Consider the following 12,943-nt stretch of genomic DNA (forward strand, 5'->3'; position numbering starts at 1 on the left):
CTCTGCAGCATGGTATTGCGATGGTTAATTACCGTAGCCCGTCTTTCATCTAAGTTTCAGACCACTGGAGACGGCAATTAGGGAATGCTGAACAATAACATTGGTAACCACATTTCACCGTTTCATGTGCTTGTGAGGCCACCCTGAGAGGATTGGGTGTGTCCTAACCGATTTAGCAGGGACCTTCTAGCAGATGCAGAGCTTAAAGCACTGGGCTGCTAACCAGAAAGCCGTTGATTCGAATCCATCAACTGCTCTGCAGGAGAAAGACGCGCAGCCTGCTTCCAGACAGGTTGAGGAACCCCCGTGGGGTAGTTCGACTCTACCCTTTATGGTCGCTGTGCGCGTCTGACTTGACTCCACACCCAAGGGTTTAGCCATGCTAGATGCCATTTCATAAATACTGCGCACCCACCACCCACATTGTCGATCCTACAGAAACTTACAAGGGGCTGTTCACGGCTGACTGTACGTGGCATGTGACCCAGTTGGCACCATCGGGCCCGTTCACAAAGGGGGTTGAAGGAGGCGCTCTATTTCTGCAAGATAAATCAGGACAAGAGAACTGGAAAGATTATTCAGCGTTATTTCCAGCCCCCTCAAGTTGCCCCTGTGTTCCACCAGGTCACCAATGTTGTCTCATGCTGTTAAAGATCAAGTGGGGTGACTGGCATTAGAACACATTCCTTTTCCTTCAACTAAAAGACAACATTCCTTCAACTAAAAGACAACATTTTGAGGGAAATGAATTAAAGTGTGATCAAATGACTTGATCAAGTCAGGGAGCAAAGCCCTTATTTCTAAAAGGTTGAACCCAAAGCTGAATTGTTTGTAAGCAACTGTTTGGGTATCTGTAATGAAGCAACCGTGGGCAGAATGGACAAAACGTCTTATTTTGCCAATCGTCTATCAAAAACACGATGTTTCTTATGATTTGTAGGCTGTTTTCTCCAATGGAATGCCATAGTTTAGGCTCCTGATTTTTTATGAAACCTTTATTCATCCATGTAAATTCATCATTTTCAGGCTTTCGTCTACTTTAATGTTTTTGGTGGGTTTTGTTTTTTGTTTTTTGTGGGTTTTTTGTAGTAATTTAAATGAGCTCTGTGTCAAACAAGTAGAAAAGCATCTTGAAATGTTAATATGCTTAACAGATTCATAGCTCACATAAGATAATTAGACTTGTTGTTCTGGTTCGGTTCCATCCAGTCATTTTCCATTCAACTCCTAGCGACCCCAAGTTCCTCTTGGAAATCCCATAGGACTTCTGAGGTGGCAGCTGTGTGTCGAGCCATGGCCCACCTGAGCTCACCTCCCAGGTGATGCTGTCCCCGTGAAGGGAGGGTTGCCATCTGTGATGCTTCTGTTACAGATTTCCTTCAGATTCTGACTTTGCCATCCCCCTACCCACTCCCCTCCTCCCATTCCTGATGTGTTAGTCATCTTGGATCTATCCCCTCCTTTTCACCCAATGAAATGAATTTAGGGTCTCTCCATGTCTCCCTTGGGTTCCCCAAAACTCTACCCTGTTACCTCATTAACTTGGATGTGACTAACGTGGCCTCTCCAGCATCCCTGTTGCTCGACAGGTTTTCCTAAGTCATGTAAAGTCATGTTCCTTTCAGACTTGATCCTTCTCACTATAAAATCTGAATTAGAGACTTGCGAAGGCATTAATAATCGAACCCCTCCCTTTCTATTCAAACATTTTCTCCAGTGTTTTCCTAAGTGACTTTTCTGATGACGTCAGGTCCATTCTGCCTCCAGGACCTAGTTTCTGAATTATTTTCTCAGACCTTACTCCCGAGGCCTTCACGCAACACAAACCCTTCCCAACCTCCGGACCTCGGCACACCCGCCATTTCTTATGTACGTCTTCTCTGTCCACACTCTCCTCATTGATTTTCTCCCTTGAAACAGTCTACACCACTCCCTCTACCAGACAATTGAACTATGTTGTTTGGGCAGCTAGTGTGCCTGAGTTGTGTAGTAGATTCATAAGGATCACGTCTAAGGAGCATCTATAAAATGGTCAACACATGATGGATGCTCACTTCATGATGACTCTTCTTATTGCTATTTTCCGTTGTTCATCGTATTTGGCAAGATGCCAAGCACAAATTTGCTGAATTCATGATTCCCATTTCAGGAATTGACTGTGTTATCCATCCAGTTACACAAGCCAAAAAGCCTGGCAGTCATCCTTGACACATAGGACCCCCTGCTCCATATGAAATACATTATCGAAAGGCTGTCATGTAAGTTAATTGAGAAATGCTTCACTCTGCTCTGTCTTTACCAGCACAGCCATTGTCTAAAGCACCAGCATTTTCTACCATGATTATTAAAACTATCTCCAAATCGGTCTCCTGCATTACATGCAAAACCCCAGGTTACAAATGGAGCCTTACATACAACTACTCATAGCTCCAAACCAACCCCATAAAGCCTATTGTTTAAAAATGTTTAGGTACGTGAAATGGCTCATAACAGCAAATGGGAACTGCTTTGTAAAGCACATTGACACATCATTATCATTATTCATGTATTCTTTTGTGAAAGATATTTTCATGTACCTAGAAGCGATTGTTTTATGCCTGGAAGAATAAACTATGTGCTATATACTATGACAAGAATTTGACTGACTCGTGTTAGTAATAAATCATACCTAATAGTTCCAACTTATGTGTCCAGTTCACGTAAATACAGCTTTAGGAATGGAAAAAGATGAGTGCTCTCAACAGAGCTTTTAAGTCTCTGTATAAAATCCAGCTCCCAACTACTTGAATTCCTGCTACTTGACATACCTCCTGCTTCTTTAATATCTACCCACCATCTTTCCTCCCGTTAATACTCAACACCTCCAAGCCCTCCTCCAGGAAGTTTTCCATGACTTCTGAGGAACCATGGTAAAGCATCATAGCAAGTTCCCCACTCTCTCGGAAATATGCTTTCCTTACCCACGTTCCTCATGAGTCCCTGCAAAAGATAAAAGCATGTCTAGCTTGTTCATCAATTTATCCTCAGGCCCCAGAACATGCAATGGTTTAATAGCATAAGCTTACAAAATAGCTGTTGAATAATTAAATGGATAAATAACCTTGAAAATAACACTAGTATTAAAGCGGCACAGATTGATACAGAACAGTGTGTGCGTATTAAATGGATATATATACACATACATATATACACACACACACACATATATGCTATAGAAATAACACATTTGGTCTATGATTTTTTTATTAGAGGAGGAAATAAAAGTAAAGTGAAAGAAAGGCATAATGCGCCTATGAGATCATCTCCTTTGTTGGGTACAGTAATCAAAGTGAGCAAGCTTATAGGCAAAATGAAAGGGCTAATGAAAAGCCATTTTTGATTATGTTTAGAATGGAGGGGATTCCCATAAAAGCAGAGTCCTCCTTCCAATGCGCTTAGAAAACATGGTGCTGCGGACCTTCCAGAAGAGAAGGCTACTGGCGAGCTGAAGGATGGTTACAGCCAGTGAAAAACGAGGAGGGAAGGCAAGTTGCTGATGGGTCTGGTGTGTGGCCACCCCGTCTTGGGGCTCATTTCTCTACAAAGATAAGGTTCTTAGCCTATGCGCCTGCCCCACTTTTCAGAGTATCCATTTTGTAAAGTTAACAGTTTAAAATATTTGCACCACCACCAACACCCCTTGTTAATTTACCCTACCCCCATTTCCTTGAGTTTCTATTTTCCCTCTAGTGGATTACTGTCTTCCCCTTTATCCCAAATCAATACCTGTCAATCCCACCGCCTATTGATTCATTTCTCCCTTGCCCTCCCCTCCTTGGGAGCCTCTAAACTGTCCCTTTGATAGGAAAGTGGTTGTCTTCCTCCCCCCCCCATTTTAACAGCAGTGTTCTAAACTAGTTATCACTTTGTAATTGACTAGTTTCACATAGCTTGGAGATGGTGCAAGTTCGGTCCCAGAGTACTGCAATACAGTCAATATTGAAATCAAGCAAGTCATATGAATCTTCCAGTGACCAAGTACATATAAATGTTATAGTTACACTATAGGGCCGTGTGCATTATGATAAGGTTTGAAGATATGAAGTGATAATATGCTATTGGGGAAAAATGGCATGGATAGACTTGGTCGAAGCAGGGTTATCACAAACCTCCACACACATTTCATAAGGCAGGTATGTGAAGTAAAAGCTGAGAAACCCTTAGCTCATAGTCAGTTCTCAATATATGTAAGCTACTACCATAATAACTCCAGCAATTTTCATAAGTAGCATTATCAATATCATTTGGTTCCAAAATTCTAGGAAGCTTTCATGGAACACTGGTAGGGAAGTTAAGCAGAGGTTCCCAAACTCTCGTGGTTCTTGGCATTCTTGGTGTTGAGAGATGTGTTTCTTCACAGTGTTCCTGGGCTAAAAGAAATAACTCTTCCATTTATAAGGGTTGCGAGGATGCTGCGGAGCCAGACAGTGTTTCCTTCTGTTCTCCATGAGGTAACTGCGAGTCTGAACCTAACAACAGGTCCAAACTACTTAGTAAGTGTTCATATTGTTAACAACTTAGTTAACGTTGTTAAATGCCTTGAGTCGCTTCTGACTCAAAGTAACCTTATGCACAACAGAGTGAAATACTGTTCAGCTCTGTGTCATCCTCCAAATTATGCTGTGCTTGAACTCATTGCTGCAGCCACTGTATCAAATCAGTGCGGCATCATAGCTATTTGAACAGTTGATACATAATCTTTGAGAGACTGGGTGTTTTTATTTCATCCTTCTATAAACGCAATAACCCAAATCATTATTAATGGATTGTGAATGTTAATTGGAGCCTGCGTGCCGTTTACAAAGTTGGAAATAAGATTCATAGTAGTACCCTCACCTTTCTGATCCAAGTGATTTTTTCACAGTATGTGAATAGCAATTATTGCTATATTTCCATTAGAAAGTGTAAAACATCCCACAACACCCGGGTGAGCTCACTGTGATACCACATGGTGTCCGACAGTGCAGTCTGGGAACCACTGGGCTGTGGCTATGGTCAAGGTAAATGGTTCGGTTCCTCTCTTCTGCTGTGGCAGTTGCCTGGGGCTGTCATAGAGCCTCCTATCATGTGGCCTTGGGGTATTTGATGTTGTAAAGAGATCGGGTCAGGAGTCACTAGACTTGTCTAGCCCCAAAGCTGAGGTCATTTGAAACGAATTGCCTGAGGTTGTGAGGGAAACCTACAGGTCTCCAGAATTTCAAAAGCATGAAAGCGCAGATGACAGGACAAGGGAAATGCTGCCTTGATCAGCTTCCACGAACAGGGAGACTTTCCTCTGACATTCAGAATGGTGATGTCTAGAAAGGAAGGAAGGGAGGAAGGAAGGAAGGACGGAAGGAAGGAAGACAAACAGAAAGGGGAAAGACTGCTGCGACTTTTCCCTGCCATTCCTCCCTGTTAAGGCCATACTGCATCTACTTTAGCTCCTAGGCGGGCTGGGCAATCGCCACCCATCCCTCTCATATGTTCCCCTTCTCATCTTGTAGTGTCAGTGTAATTTGACACTCCCCCTATGCTGCAGTATGACTATTAGCTGACCCTCCATCACTATGGCCCTCACTAAGGTAGTACTTCCAACAGAGAAGAGAACCTTACAAATCTGAAAGACTAGCGGTGGCTGGCAAGACCTCCTTCCTGATGGATTACCTGGAAAAAAAAATTTTTTTTTTTTAAGTCTGACTACCCATCTTGTAAGGGAGGGATCAGATTAGATCAAGAGCCAATCGCATGTGGGTGGAAGATGACTTATTCACTTCTTTGACTTCTCCTGTTCTTTCAATAGAACTGACCATATTTTGGGATAATATATAATTGACGAAGTGTCTGATCTCTGTTGTCTGTTTTTCTACTAGAACAGGGTAAGTTAAAAAATATATTGCTATAAAATCATAGAAACCTTTATTACACAAAAATATCAGCATATGAACCTATTGTTTACCAATACATCTCCATCTAGTTCTATATACTTCTGAAATATATATAGTATTTCTTCTCTCTAACCTTTCCCATAGCATTACTGTGAGTCAAAATCTATTTGATGACCAGGCTTTAATTTTTTTTTAATTTTAACCATTCCTCCAAACAATTCTGTGCTTAGATTTACACCATGCTAAAGGGTCTCCAATCGTGTACCTTTTAAGCAATCTTGGAGTCGGAAGAACAAAAGAAGTCTGAAGGAACAATCTCAGGGCTATAGGGTACATGAAGTACGGATTCCCCATGAAATTCTGGTAGAACAGGCCCTGCTGCCCTGATGAATGAGGAGAGACATTGTTGGGATAGGGAAAATGAATCTTTGGTATACATTTCTTAGCATTTTCCTCACCAATACAGTCTTCAAATTTCTCCAAACTCCTTCTTACTACGTCTTTATGATCATGCAGTGTCTTGCAAGAAAATCGACTACGATTAAGACTCACTGTCCTCGGGCTTAAAAGAGTTATAACCTTCTGAGCTGAAATCTCTACCTCAAATTTAAACTGATCTAGCAGATCCCAGCTGGATCTTGGCTGAAATCCAAGAGAATCCTAGCAAGGTCATATCTGTATTTTATTGACTATACAAAGGCATCCAACTGCAGGAATCATATGGAGAACATTCTGGAGAACATTCTGAAAAATGGGAATTCCAGTGCACTTCCTGCATTTGTACTCATGCGAAAGCTGTACATAGACAAAGAGGCCGACATTTGAGCCAAATAAGTGATTTAAACACAGGAAAAGGGTGCCTTAGGATTTTGTTACTGTCACCAAACTTTTCCAATCTTTGTACTGAGTTGGACTCACCTGAGAAGAACACCCAATAAAGATTAGAAGGACCCTCCTTATATGACACAACCTTGGCTGCCAAAGGTGGCGTGAACTTGAAGATAAATAAATAGATAGCCTTCAGTATGAATTGCATGTAAACAAAAGGAAAATTTTTAATTCATCACAAATGGACCAATAAACAGGATCATGACAAATGTAGAAGATAGTGAAATTATCCAGGATTTCAATGTAGTTGGATCCACTATCAAAGCAGCCATCAGAAAAATCAAAGATCCCATTTCATGGGGCAAATCTGATGCAGAAATCTCGCTAAAGTGTTAAAAAGCAAAGATGACGCCCTGAGGACTAAGGTGTGCCTGCTCCAAGCTAAGTTATTTTCAGTCACTTCATATGACCTTGAAAGATGGACAATGAGTAAGGAGACCAAAGAAGAATTGATCCTTTTAAATTATAGTGTCGTCATAGAATATCGAATATACTATAATCTGCCAGAATCAACCAATGTAGCTTTGAGGAAGTATAATCAGATTACGCCTTAAAAGCTAGCATGGCAATAATTTGTCCCAAGAACTTTAGACATGTTATCAGAAGGGATCATCATGGAGAAAAATATTATGCTTAATAATGTAGGGGATACACACACACACACACACACAAGGAAGACTCTCAATAAAATATACTAACACAGTGGCTGCTTCAATAGGCTCAATCATAGCAATGATTTTGAGAGTAGTGCAAGATTCGACAGTACCTCATTTTGCAATGCTTAGGGTCACTCTGATTTAAAAGGGACTTGGTGTCACCCAACCACCACAACAGCAATTACACCTAACACATAGGAGGAAAAGGAAGTACTTGACAAATGAGCATGCGAAGTGTGAGTGGACCAAAAATGAGAAGAAACTTAAAAAAAACAACACAATAAACTATCAAAAGTGCAGGGGAATTTCCAAGGTCGATAACAGTGAATTCATTAGAGTCAAGTCTTTAAAAACCAGAGAAAAGTCAAAACTCTGATTAAGGGTGCAATTTTATTATTATCAATCTATAAGAAGTCCTAGTCACACTGTGGTTTAGGAATCAGACTGCTAACCACAAGGTCAGTGGCTCAAATCCCCAGCCTCTCCTCTGGAGAAGGATGAGGCTATTTGGTCCCATAAAGATTTACATCTCAGAAGCCCTACATAGGGTCACGGTGAGTTAGAATAGACTCCTTGTAAGTTTGGGTGCAGACAATGTGGGCCATCACAGAGTTGGTATTTGCTGTGTCTTATTTTATGAGCCGGCCACTTCCATAGAAAGGGTGCTCAAGGGAATGGGATTAACGCTTCTTACAGAAGGGAAAGAAGTTGGAGAGTGTGAAAAAATAATCCCAGTGAGATAATTGATATATCAGTGAGGGTAGAAGCACATAGATATATTGAGTAGAGAAGGCATCATAGGTAATAAAGGCATTGACATCGTACAGCAAGAGTGCAGAAGTGGCGGTAAAAAGTAGAGAAAGTTTGGACTGCCTGCACTTGTACTTGAGATTAATATAAATTTGCATCCAAACAGGGCCTATGTGCTGAATACATATCCACGAATTGTGGTGGAGCCTGCAGGAGTCAGAGTTACGAAACTCCTTAGATATAAACCAAACAGCTTGAGTGGATGGGTCTCTGGTCTTGTGGGCTCAGGACTCTAATCTCCGGGATCGCTGAGGTCAACTGGCGTAACCTAGTTCACAAAGACAAAGTTCTAAGTCGTACTGTGGTGAGCAGGTACTGGAGTCTTAAAATCCCGTGGGTGGCCATCCAATGTGCACCTATTGGTCTTTCCTGGACTGGGGGAAGGAAGAAGGGGAAAAATCCAAGACAACTAGAAATAACTAGTCCAATGAACTAATGGACCACGTGAGCATCAAATTCCATGACTCTGAGATCAGAAAAAGTAGATGGTGTCTGGCTCCTACTATCAACTGCTTTTAAAAGGATTCTATTAGAAAGTTCAGAGAGAGTGGGGGGAAATGTGTAATAAAACTCAAAATTATAAAAGAGGCTAGAATTTTTTTTGTCAATTGTGTATTGGTGAAACCACTGAGACAGTGGCTCTTTAAGGCTAGGACTGAACTTCGCCCCATGACTCACTTTTCAGCGAAACAATAAGGAAACTATAATGCTAGTGAAATACTCACTCTTTAGCACAATCAACCATTTAGGATGAACAGTATGGCATTTACCCAAGGACAAAGTTCAGAAAAGTTTGGAAAGAAGGAGTGGAAGCAGGAAACAGAGGGAAATGGGATAAGTGATGTCATATTGAGGGAATTGCAACGAATGAGCTAGAACAAAATGGGTATGAATGTTGAATGTAAAGCTGACGGTCGGCTTTATCTACCATCACCCCATTCAAAATAAAAAGGCTAGAAAACGAACAGATTTAAAAGAATACCCTTCCACAGCCAACTTCAGAAATGGTTTTAAACCAAAATTATAATGTTTGCATTCAAAAACTAAACGTATCTGACCTTCACTTACTATAATAGACTGTTCCTTGTTGAAAATCTTTATTACATATACCTATTGTTGTTTCTTTCTGCACTGTTACCTTACCTATATCCACTCTTAGACTTAGCTAACGAGGATTTATCAAATCCTTCTGTATTGGTCCAATGGGAACCATTCAGAATATAAAACTGAGTGGGACATAGTCTTAACCCCAAGGAGGTTCAATTGTTGTATCAAACCCACTGCTCTCGAGTTGATTATGACTCATGGCGACTTTCCAGGACAGAGTAGGACTGTCACAATGGGTTTCTAAGGCTGTCGATGTTCCTGGAAGCAGACTGCCAGGTCGCTACAACCACCATGCCACCCTTTCTGTCAGAAGCGTGAAGTTCTCAGCATCGTGTCACCACAGCGTCTAAGAATTATACAATGATTCCAAAATGAGATTTGGGGACACAAGTCTCCCAATGTCTCTGGAGCAAAGGAAGCACGGTTACGGTAGCATTGAACATGTGTTTAATAAAGGACTACTCCGCTTTTATTTGGGGGAGGTGCCTTAAGAGTCTCCCAGAGATCGCCAGGTGTGGAGGAAGAGTTAGGGAAAACCTGCAATCTGCAGGTGGCGCAGTTCTGTTTGCTGGACATGCGAATTTGAAGGTCTGGGTGATTAAAATCAAAGAGTGCAGCCTGCAGTTTGGATGTCAACTAGTGATAGGATTCACATAGCTTCACCACTGGTTTCCTGCCCTCATGACCACTTTAAGTACAAAAAAAAAAAAAAGACACATCAAGAGGCAGTTTATTATTTCATACAGTCAATAGTTAAATAAAAACAATGAAAGAGGCACACAAAATTAGATTGTTTTATAAGAAAGTGTTTTCAAGTATCAATGAAAAACTATTAAATAATAACTGACAAAAAGCAACAAAACTGGAATTGAAGATATTTCTAAACTGCTTCTTGATTGGGTCCTCACTCCCAATATTCTTCACTTTCATCCAAGCTGCATCCGCTGTGTGATTTATCTGTAACCTTCTTTTCACTGTTGCAGTAGGGTCCCAATCCTTTCAGGGGTTCTCAAACTTTTTAAACAGGAGGCCAGTTCACTGTCCCTCAGACCGTTGAAGGGCCAGACTGTAGTTTTGTTTTAAAAAAAAAATCTATGAACAAATTCCTATGCACATATCTTATTTTGAATTTAAAAAACGGGGCAAAAACACCCAGTGGGCCAGATAAATGTCCTCGGCGGGCCACACGTGTGGCCCGGGGCCGCGGGCCCAAGTTTAAGGACCCCTAGAGGGAGGCCAGCTAAACAGCAGTCACCGTGTTTGACAGATTAGAAACAGTTGCGCCACTTCTCGGCTCTAAACATCTTATGTTCAACTTTGAAAACCTCCTTTCCATGTCTCCTGAGCTTACAGCGACTGTTCTGAAAATAGTTTTAGCTCTTTGAACACTTTTCGGGATTTCATAATTCGTTCATAATATCTCGTGGGAATTTGGGGCATAATCCAAAATTTAAATGAGTGACAGGATGCACCCTCTGGTTGTTTGGTACTTTTCCTCTTTACATTTGTGTTTGTTTACTGAAGTAACAAGTAAAAGGGAATACGTATTTAGTATTGCATTGAAAATTCAACAAAAATTGAGGTCTCGATTCTTCTGAACCAGTGGCAACAGGCTGAATCCCACCACTGATTAAACCTCAATGTAAAGAAGACAGAAATCGTCACCTCTGGACCAATAAACAAGATCGTGATAAATGGAAAAAGGTTGAAGTTGTCAAGGATTTTATTTTACTTGGATCCACAATCACACTCATGGAAGCAGCAGTCACGAGATAAAACGATGTGTCACATCAGGCACATCCACTGTGCAGGGCCTCTTTAAAGAGCAAAGGTATCACTTGGGGGACCCAAGATAGGGCGTTTTCAATGGATTCCTAAGCATGTGAAAGATGGACAATGAATAAGGGAGGCCACAGAAGAATGGATGCATTTGAATTCTGCTGTTGACGTGTCCAGAAAGGTCACGGACCGCCAGAAGAGCAGGCACACCTGTTGTGAAGGTAGCGTATCCAGAATACTTCTTAGAAACAAGGACGATGAGCCTTCATCTCATACCCTTTAGACATGTTCCCAGCAAGTTCACGCCAAAGAAAGGAACTGCAGGAGGACCCCTGGGAGGATTTTGTGTGGGAGAGGCTTCACTGATCATCTCTTCTGACCTCCAAATGACCAGTAGCTCCCACCTCATCTTTTAACGGTGCTCGCTTAGCTAGCCAGTAGTCCCTCAGTGCCAACGATGTGGTACAGCTCTCACCGCAGAGATAGAACGGTGGCCTCTTCCTGTCTTCAAACACAGCATCCCCTTGTTCTCCTCCCCCTGCCAACAGATGGAAAATTACACATCCTTCTTCCCTCCTCTAATTGTTTCCCTAGGCTCCCTTCCACAGGATTCACAATACTTCTACATCTCTGTCTCTCTTCTCCCTAAATTAAAATGCTTCAGACATATATAAAATGTTCTGCATTTCCATCCAACTGCATGTGTTATGTTTCATAATAAAATTTTATCTTTATTTTTAAAATAATTGGTGCAAAGGGAAAGCATCTGGCTTTGTTTGAACTGCTGCAGAAAGGGGATCATGTCAGGGACATATTCTTGACTGAGCCTTCCATCTGGATAGGGAGAGAAAGTCACACTCACCTTAGCAACCGCATCCTGACACTGATGGCATCATCTTGCATCACTTTGGTCTCATGTCACTGTGTTCTTTCTCTCAAATCACAAGCCACCGCTTCTCGGAGCTCTGCATTTTAAAGGCTTCACGAAAGAGGAAGAAGTAACCATATTTAAATGTTCGCTGAGTCATTCAAATCTTGAATTTTGTTAGCAAAATAAAATAGGAGGTGTTCTTTCCCTACTTACTCCAATCTTTGCCGTGCCTCTGCCTGCACCCCGGTCTCTCCCTAGGTAATGTCCACCCACTCGCTCTGCGTGGGTGTATCCCCAACCCACCAGATCGCCAACTTCTCCAACTAGCCTGCTGGTTTACAAATGTAATCATTTTATCTGGCAGAACAGTCTGGTCTGCAGACGATGATGATAAGATGGCAATCACAGATTCTAGAGCTGAAAGCCCTCTTACTAGATGCTAGGCTCTCATAGCCAGAGAAGAGACAAACAGTAAAAGGATCCAGGGCTGTTTGGTAAAGAGAGGAAGGACTTTAACACACCAGAGCTTTGTGTTTCCTCCCAATTTCAGTGAAGATTCATACTGGTTGTCAGGGAGTGGTTCCTTCTTACCTCCCGGCGCCCAGCTTCCCTCCCCTAATGGTTTCCTCCTTACAAATGCCACACACTTTCGTCACCACAGCCAGCGGTCCTTCCTGTGCCAGCAGTGGACCCAGACTTCTGGACTTGTATGTTTACACATTGGCTTTGATCTCAAAATAAATACCATTAGAAAATTCACAGTTGTGTTGAGTCACTTAGGCTATTTTATTTATAGTTTTAAACATGTCTGTTTACGGGCAGGAAAGAGAGACTCGCTTTGAATGAACAGAAAACAAGCTATGCACACATCGCATTTTGGCAAAACCAGGCTCTCGGCTTTGAAAAACCACAAGCTCTGCCACAAA

At 41.7% G+C, this 12,943-nt stretch overlaps 1 long non-coding RNA gene across 2 annotated transcripts; it reads right to left on the reverse strand.

Moving 5' to 3' along the window:
* Positions 1-442: 442 nt before the first annotated feature.
* On the reverse strand, positions 443-12,636 carry LOC142427731 (uncharacterized). Of its 2 annotated transcripts, none has more exons than XR_012780078.1 (3): positions 12,539-12,636; positions 12,009-12,125; positions 443-539 (listed from the first exon to the last, which is right to left on the reverse strand). It is a non-coding gene; the product is annotated as an uncharacterized LOC142427731 (long non-coding RNA). The 2 variants fall into 2 exon arrangements; XR_012780077.1 differs by lacking the exon at positions 443-539 and adding an exon at positions 10,152-11,684.
* Positions 12,637-12,943: the final 307 nt, after the last annotated feature.

Source organism: Tenrec ecaudatus, chromosome 15 (genome assembly GCF_050624435.1).
Source record: "Tenrec ecaudatus isolate mTenEca1 chromosome 15, mTenEca1.hap1, whole genome shotgun sequence".
In the NCBI taxonomy this organism is placed as follows: Eukaryota; Metazoa; Chordata; class Mammalia; order Afrosoricida; family Tenrecidae; genus Tenrec; species Tenrec ecaudatus.